General features: G+C 31.5%; 1 non-coding gene across 1 annotated transcript; it reads right to left on the bottom strand.

The window, feature by feature from the left end:
- Positions 1-9132: 9132 nt before the first annotated feature.
- LOC141568039 (U6 spliceosomal RNA) lies at positions 9133-9236 on the bottom strand. The gene has a single exon (XR_012491055.1). It is a non-coding gene; the product is annotated as a U6 spliceosomal RNA (small nuclear RNA).
- Between the last annotated feature and the right edge of the window lie 319 nt (positions 9237-9555).

The raw sequence follows: 9555 nt of genomic DNA on the forward strand, positions 1-9555 counted from the left end.
AAGAATGTTTGTGTTTCATTCACTGCTATATAATCTATACCTGGCACACACTAGGTGCTCAATAAATACACACTGAATGAGTGGATGAATCAATCAATATATCAACAGTGGAAAAAATGCACACAATTGCATTGCGCTCATGCACTGTATTCTCCTTGTAGTCCTACTATATCTTATGCAAACTTCTGTGAAAGCAACTCTCTCATTCGATTGTAGTATTATTTTCAAAATTTTATTAAGATAATTGCAACATGGGTGGACCTTGAGATTATTATGCTAAGCAAAATTAGTCAGGCAGAAAAAGTCGAGAACCATATGACTTCACTGATATGTTTGATATAAAACTGAAAGCAACAAAGGAACAAGACAAAACAAATATAGAAACAACTCATAGACACAGACAATTGTTTAGTGGTTACCAGAGGGTGAGCGGGGAGGGAGTTGGTAGATGAGGGTAAACAGGGTCAAATAAATACATAATGATGGAGGAAGAACTGACTCTGGGTGGTGAACACACACTGTGATATATACATGATGTATTACAGAATTGTACACTTGAAACCTATGTAATTTTACTAACCATTGTCACCCCAATAAATTTTAATTTTAAAAAAGGTAATTGTATATTCAATGCAGTTGTAAGAAATAATACGGAGAGATCTCATGGATACCCAGCTTTCCCTAAAGGAACATTTTGCAAAACTATATTACATCACAATCAAAATATCAACATTGTTACAATACACTGATTTTACTTAGATTTCACCACTTTTATCTGTACTCACTTGAGTATGTGTATGTATTTAGATTTATATAATTTCATCACATTGGTATAGTTATACATTTCCCCATCCCAGTCAAGATACTGAACAGTCCATCCCCACAAAGATGCCTTAAGTTGCCCTTTTATAACTACATCTATCTCTCCTTCCCACTACACTCTCCTTACCCCGAACCTGTTTCCATGTCAATAATTTTATCATTTTAAAAATATTATGCAAGTGGAATAATGTAGTATTTAATCTTTGAGAACTGATTTTTTTTTTTTCATTCAGCATAATTACCTGGAGTTTCATCTAATTTGTTACACGAATCAAGAATTAAATTCTTTTGTATTGATGAATAGTATTGCATGGTGTGTATGTACTACAGTTTCTCTAGCCACTCATCTTTTGAAGGACATATGGACTCTTTTCATTTTGGGACTGTAACACATAAAATTGCTATAAATATTTGTGTACAGAGTTTTGTGTGAAGACAAGGTTTCCTTTCTCTGGGATAAATTCCCAGGAGTATACATGTTGGGTCATATTGTAGTTGCATATTTTGTTTTATAAGAATTTGCCAAAAACCTTTTTACAGTGGCTGTATTAGTTTGCTTTCTTACCAGCAATGTATGAGTGATCCCATTTCTTTACATCCTTGCTAGCATTTTATATTGTCACTTTATGTTTTATCCAATCTGACAGGCGTGTAGACTCTTTTTGTTTATAAAATGGTATCCCATTATCTAAAAAACTGGGGACCTGATAGCCAACACTGTATTATCCATTTCTGTATTTCTAGTGCCTGACATACTGCCTTGCACATAATGAGTCTTAAATAAATATTAGTTAGAAAAACAAATGAATAAGTTAATAAATGAAAAAGACCTTTTTGTACTCTTAAACTTTAAAATTAAATGTATTTAAATATTATATTAACACAAAACAAATGAGAGCTAAAACTGAAATCTATACTGTAATTTAAATTGGCTATCACACATATAACTAAACAAAGGAGATATTTTCATTATGTTAATTGAATTTCACAGACATAGTGTTTGAAATGATGGTGATATCAGCTGATTAAATTCCTGAAGGCATTCGCTGCATTATAAATAAGTATGTAGTGAAAAAATGGTTTCTGGAAATTTACTGATATTATTTCACAATGAAAATGTTATCCCAGGATAATCATTATAGTTAGTTCACAATAGAGTTCTCATTGAAACTAAACATACTCTAAGTGAGTGATTTTAGAGAAGATAATGTTTCATACTGAGTAATTACAGCATCATTATGCTATATTAGCAATACTAACATATTCACCTCCATTCACAAAGCAGGTTAGCTATTATGTTAACAGCGAAAATTACTATAGGCTCCATACAAAAAAAAAAAAAAAAAAAAAAAAAAAAAAAAATCTCACCACTGGGTGAGAAAATAGAATTTTTTGTCTAGTATTCATTTGAAGCAAAATACTTTTATCATTCGAAAATGTGAATTGGCATGGAGTAGACAGTGAACCAGCTGAACTCGAGGTTTCATTTCTTTTTAATTTAGGGGGGAAGAAATATGAAAGGCTCAAAATGAAATTACTTCATCAGAATTCACATTTGATTTTCATCTTTTCAGATGCCCAGATGCATCGATGCTCAACTGACTATATTCCCAGCTGCATTATTCAAGGATGTTATTCAAGAAGGAATACTTGCAATATGTGTTACACTGAGTAATGAGCTAATTAAAAGAAATTCACAGCTGGATTTTTAGAAAGCTTTGATCTTAATTGTAAGGTGCTAAAAATGCTTGTTGGTTGGATTTTGTTCTTTATGCCCTAAATCTGTAGTCTTCCCTTGTAAGAAAATTGGTAAGAACTGTTCATGAATGAATGAGTAAATCCTTATCTCTGCTCTCTTTTTTTCTGTTAGAGGTTAATAAACTATATATCATACCTATTTTTGTTTTTCATTTCAAAGAGATCCCCTACCTAGGAATAATGTTAGGAGTGCAATGCTATATCCTCAAGGAAAGTTCTGTCGCTTATGGTAAACTAAAACCTCTATATTTAAAAATACGTGTTCTGAAAACTGTATTCCTCTAATTGAAGACATAAAATGTTTGCAATGTTTTGCATCGAGTTTATTTTTTTTCCTCACCAAACTGTAGGAATTTATCTTTGCTAAAGTGTACAGAGTTAGATTTAGGCTATATGAGATCTAGTGGGGTGGAATGGGGAGACAAAGATAATAGGGGAATCTAAATTTAAAAAACATATATGAAGGCAAATATAATGGACCATATGAAAAGAACATTGAACAAAGAAGCAGCAATAGAATAACGGAGTTCTAAGCCACCTTGGTCACTGACAAATAGTGTGGCCTGAGAATCTGCCTCTTAGGTTCTGTATATAATTTTTTTTCAATTAAAATTTATAACTGTGCAAGTTAGTGTCTTTTTATTCCAGAGGCAAGTTATTTTGTTGAAAACAACTCGAATTTACTCCTACTGGCTTAAGCAGAAAAGGGGAATTTAATATAAAGGAAAAAAGTGAACCTTAATTAAACCTAGGACAGACAGTGTAATTGAGACTTGCACGGAACCAGAAATCTACTAGGATAATAGCCTTTCCAGAGCTACCTGGTTTCTTCTTTCTGCTGTGCTCTAAGTTTGGTTCTGGTTTTGTTTGTTTGTTTGGTATTCTCTCTCTCTCCCCACCCCTCCCTCCTTCCCTCCCTCTCTCTCTCTGTCTCCCTCTCTTTCTTCCCCCCACCTCAGCCTATTTTCTCTCTGTGCTTCATTGACTAAGTCCTCATAGTCTAAGTAGAATTGATATACCCTTAATACCAAGTCCAACTCCATAGATAGAAAACAGATTTGTCAAGTATGAATCAGAACCTAGCCCTTTGAATCAACTGACATTAGAGATGGGGCATATGGCTCACTGTCTGTTCAGCAGGGATCCTGGTATCTGCACCGAGAAAGACAGTGAAAGAATGGAACAAAACGATGGAACACGTCGACCTCAATAAGGAGAGACTATTATGGAATTTTGGAGTTGCGAAATAAAAGTATTTTCTTTATGTATGCAGCAACAAAAATGTTGTAAATGTGACTTGCATATACATATATGTTGGTTTATAAAGTTTAATGAAAGTAGAGCTGTTTGGAAAAGAATTGATAAATTTTTTCTAGCCTAGATTGCTTCTTAGTCTTAGGACTAATTTAGAGTGGTCTATGTGCCTAACCTGACCATTTCATGTCACAGTTACCAGTGAATTAGTCACACAGCTTCTTTCTGACTTTCCATATTTATATTCAAAATTCTCTACTCTTGATCTTATTTGAAAATGAACTATTAGGCAAGTTTTTGATGATTTCCCTTTCCTGTAAAATAATAACGTAAAAAGAAATAAAATTAATCTTATAAAAATAACTAGATGGTGTTTTTTTAAAAAATGAGTATTTATATCTGTTAAAATTAAGTTCAGTGAACTCAGATTCTCATTTCTAAAAGAGGTCCATATTCTCAGGGCATGGTTTATTCATTAGTGTGGGCCACCTCAATTTTCCCTTGAGCTGTTTATTCCTCAACTAGTTGATGGTATACTAAAATGTCTGAATTTAAATTATATAATTTTTAGTTTTTGAATGAATTTAAAATAAAATTAAAGTATATAGCATTTTTAAATTTTAAAGAGTTTTTTTTCGTTTAACTGAAATTTGTCTAAAACCTTAAATATATGAGATAATTCAGATCAATATCTGTCATCTGTAGATATATAAAAACTATCATTAAGCATTCTGGGATGGATGTGATTTATTTAAAAATGATCATAGTAATGGAGCAGTGGATTGATTTCACTAGTTAATAATGGCAATACAATAATGAAAATAATAACTATTATAACTTATATTTGATATCGCTTAAATGTTTACAGAGAACTTAAAACTTGTTTTCATGTGACCTTAATCAAAAAGGTGAAACAAAGATAGGAATTATTATTTACTTTACGTCTGAAAAGGATTCATATAAATAAATTGTCTTGACTAGTACCCATATAGCTATACAGAATCAAAACCCAGACAGGTACCCCAACTCTGATTCAAATTCACCATTCTTTCTATTATACTACTCATTTAAAAATAATCCAACTGGAATAATATTTTTTCTCTAATAGGAGCAATAAAGATTGCTTTGGGAAGAGAATTATAATTTCCTTTCAAACAATTGGCTGAAAAAAAAATCCTAGAATGTAATTTTGGAACTCAACTATCCATAATTTCTTTGGTGCATTACTTATGATTTATGTAAATTCTTCTTGAGCCTATTTAGAATTTCACCCTGAACTAAATGATATCCATGAAATCACTGAACACTGTAATTCTTTTATTGTCCCCATTTAATCGCAAGGCTAGAGTCTATGCACTAGAGTTCTATGATTTGTAGATTACTTTCACATCCAGTGTAACTCTGTTTTCTAAGATTTTCATTCATTTTTTTGAAAACACTAAATAATTAGGTCCTATTTAATTTAGGCCAACTTAATTGCGGTATGATTAAAGCCTAAACCCTAGCTCATGCAGAAAAACAACTATCAAGATTAACAACTCTTAATAAAATGTTATACTAAAATGTCTGAATTTAAATTATATAATTTAATTTAACTAGAATCATTGTATTGCCTATACTAACACAAAAGTTAAACGTATTTGTAAAAAAATGAAAACATATTTGATGTCTCTAATTTTGAAGGCTAGTATCTGAAGCTAAAATATTTACCATAATAGCGGCTAATGTGCAGAATGTTACTGATACATACATTAATTCTTTCGATTTTCACAACCATATATGTGCAGTTATTTTCTGATTTTACAGATAAAGAAACTGAAAAACAGAGTAATTAAAATCTCTCTCTCTCTCTCTCTCTCTCTCTCTCTATATATATATATATATATATATATATATATATATCTAGCAAGCAGTAGAGCTGATATTTGAATAAGCAGTCTGGATATTCTGCTCACTATATTTCATTATTAGGATGTATTACTGGCTTTCAATGGAAGTAAGATGATCCTCAGGTGTTTTCCTGCTAGCACTTATAATAAGTACAGATCTACTGGTGGGCACCTACTAGAACCTGACTAAACCATTCTCTACCTGACAGACAACAGGACTCTGACGCTACTTCTGTAAATTTCTAATAGCTTGAGCTTTCTTCCATTGCCATTCTCTGAAGACCTGACACTTGCCTAACTATCCACAAGAGTATCTTTTGTCCTGGCTATGTTCTTTCAAACTGAAGGCTCCATCTGGTTTTGGATGGCCTTCCTTTTCTTAACTGAACAACTTAAACAAAATGTTAAAATCAAGACATTACAGACTGTTGACAAAGAAAAAAGGGAGACATAGTCATCATTCAGGTGACTGATAAACCAATTTGGGGGTCATAAATGGATATTTTTTTTTAAAACAAATATTCTTATCTTCTTATGTGGATGAAAAATCCGTAAAATTTCAAACTTCTCATGCCAGCTATAGAGAGAGTTAGTATCTAGGTCACAGTATCACAATTTGTAGTGGAACTAGCTTAGATGGGTCCAGTTCCTGGGAGAGAATCAATCATCTCATTAAACTTGAGAATGGCTCTTTGCTATCTATCAATCTCTGTAATATAATTAGACTAACAACTTCATCTTACAATATAACTTATTACATAAATAGACTGACCATTGCAAGATATTTTGCAGTATTGACCATTTTCTAGCTAAATAAAGAAATCGAAGTGATCTGACTGGCTAGTTGATCTTCTGCAAGTAGCATTTTTACAAAGCAACAAAAAAGCATGTCGATGTCTAAATTGACTCTTCTAAAGCTCATCCTCTGGTACTAGTGACTTGAAAAGTAAAGTCTCCTTTTTGTTTCTCTATAAATAGCTTATAAAAAATAAAATTTAAGTTTGTTTACACATTTGATTAGTCAAAATTTTAAGTGGTCAGCCATGTGGAAAAGTGTGACTTGTCCAGGCAAGAATGATATGTACTCTATCCAACCTCCATAGCACTATCTATGGTAAGTACAATAAATATTTGTTGAATCAATGTGTTAGAGTAACAGTTCAACAGCATTTTTATGAGGAAAAAAAAAAAACTACTGAAGTCATAGAGGTCGTGTTGCCAGCATTATTTTCTGATGCTAAAGATTTTATTGTTTCGCTTTCATGTAAGATCTAATGTACAAAAGCTCAGAAAAAAATAATTTATATATATAGAATATATAGATTATATATATGCATATATATACATATATATGCATATATATAATCTTACATTCTGCAAGCCATTAAACATCACATCAAAATTATATTGCACATTTATGCAATTTTCATCATTTTCCTCTCAACTGTTGATGTTAAGAAATCTGAAAATGCTTTATAATTTTTGGAAATCTGTAGCATAAGAAAGAAAAAAAGCAAAATTCACTGGGCGTATGTTTACAAAATAGTGCTTTTTTTTTTTTTACTTTATTTTATGATTATTTTCAGGTGTAAAAAACAATGTTATAATTAGACATTTACACCCCTCACAAAACACCCCTCACAAAGTGATAACCCTCCTCCTCCAATCGATTATCCCTCTGACATCATATATAACTATCATAATTCTATTTAGTCTCTTCCCTGTGCTGTACTCCATATATATATATATATATATATATATATATATATATATATAAAATTATAGTTGACATTCAATAATATAGTAACATTTTTAAAGAAATTGTCTGACTAATTTAGTAGTTGTCCATTAAAAGTATAAAGTAATTCTGTTTTTTCCTTAATTACCAAGTACATCTCTGCAGGGTAAATCAACCTACGTACGTTTTAGTTCAAATGATTATTTGAACACATGATTTGTGCTGTGCATTGTACAATGTTTAGCACCACTCATGGCCTCCTCCCACTAGATGCAATAGCATCCTTACTCCAAAGTTAAGACAATAAAAGCACCACCATAGAATTCCAAATGTCCTGGGAGCAAAATCATTGATTAAGAACCACGTAGCAGTATAGGCAAAACCAAGGGAAAATAGTTTATTTTACTTTATCCTCATTCAAGTCTAGTTTCTTCATGCTTGGGAGTGTTAAAGACATAAGGTAAATGCAAGCTTTATAATTATGACTGCAAAGCCTGGGTATACACTTGATAATGCTGTGTTAGCAGGGATTCTCCATTGCTGCTTGATGCAAGTTTTCAAATTTCTTCTGGAAAATAGAAATTCATCATCACATCTACCTAGAATTCTGAGCTCCTGACAGCTTGGGTAATTGAGGATCTCAGTCCTCACTAAGCATTTACTAAAACTCACATATCATTATATACAGAAAATCCTACATAACTAGTTCCATTAATTTGTGGGGTCACTCAGATGCTCTCCTAAGTTAATTCTGGGCTTAACATTTGTTCTGGAAGATTTACAGGATTTTGAATTCTTTAGACAAAAGATAGTTTTCAGGGCACTTGGAACTACTTGTATGTTTCCTCTCCTTGACCAATACCTGGAAACAAATAAGGTTTCCTGGAGTTTCTCTGAAATTCAGAGAAAAAGGCTAGCATTAGCATTAAAAAGAGGTAAGATCTACCTATCATCAAAATAAAACAATGGTCTTCTTATTATAGTGGTGGCCTCAGAAGGCATATGAATGAAGAAAACTGGTCATTCACTGAAAATTGAATCATATTTTCCAATTTAGCACAAATATTAATTAGTTAAATATTTTTTCTTTACTACAGTGAAAATCACATCACATAAAGAAGAAAATGAAAACTAAATATCTGTATTTTAAGTAATCAAAATTATTGATTAAAACTTACTTTTTTCTATCAGCACACAGATTCAGACTTGCATATGAACTGGCTTACACACGATGAATATTAATGATGTCTTTTCTGTTTATAGTGTCTGATTTTTAGAATGAAAGATCCATGAGAGTTAATAGACAAAGTAAAAATCCCAAATGACAACAAACCTTCCCTTTAAGAAATTATATATATATATATATATGTGTGTGTGTGTGTGTGTGTGTGTATATGTATATATATATATATACATATATATGTGCATATTTTAGTTTTAAAAGCTTTATTGATATACTCTAATGTATAAAAATTCTATATATTTAAGGTGTACAACATGACGTTTTGAATTATGCAAACATCATAAAAGTCACCATGATCAAGCTAGTTAACATATCTATTACCTCTACATAGTTACCATTTTCTGTGTGTGTGGTGAGAAGATTAATGTAAGCTCTATCCCTTTGTGCAAATGTCAAATATACAATACATTATTGTTAACTATTGTCACAAAAATATAGAATAGTTCACGGATTAGCATGTCAGCATTTCACAGTGGTTATGCTAATCTCTGTATTGTTCCAATTTTAGTACATATGCTCCCAAAGTGAGCACAAAAAAAATCTTATGTTTGAAAAGCATTTATCAATCTTTATAATCTTATCCACACCTACATTCATCAAAATAATTTATGTTTATCACTATTTTAACTTTTTTCACTGATTACCATCATTTTTAATATCATAACATCCCTATTTTTGAATTCTAAAATATGAGCCATCTTTCTAAGATGACATTTCTTTTTCTGAGTCCTAGCTTTACTGATAATGAATTACAACTGCTCTCATAAATGAAAGAAGGGAAGTCTTCAGAGAGGAAATCAAGAACAAGAATATGAGCATGCCCATGAGAGGAACCAATAAAAAGATAAGTG

Source organism: Rhinolophus sinicus, linkage group LG01 (assembly GCF_036562045.2).
Source record: "Rhinolophus sinicus isolate RSC01 linkage group LG01, ASM3656204v1, whole genome shotgun sequence".
NCBI lineage: Eukaryota > Metazoa > Chordata > Mammalia > Chiroptera > Rhinolophidae > Rhinolophus > Rhinolophus sinicus.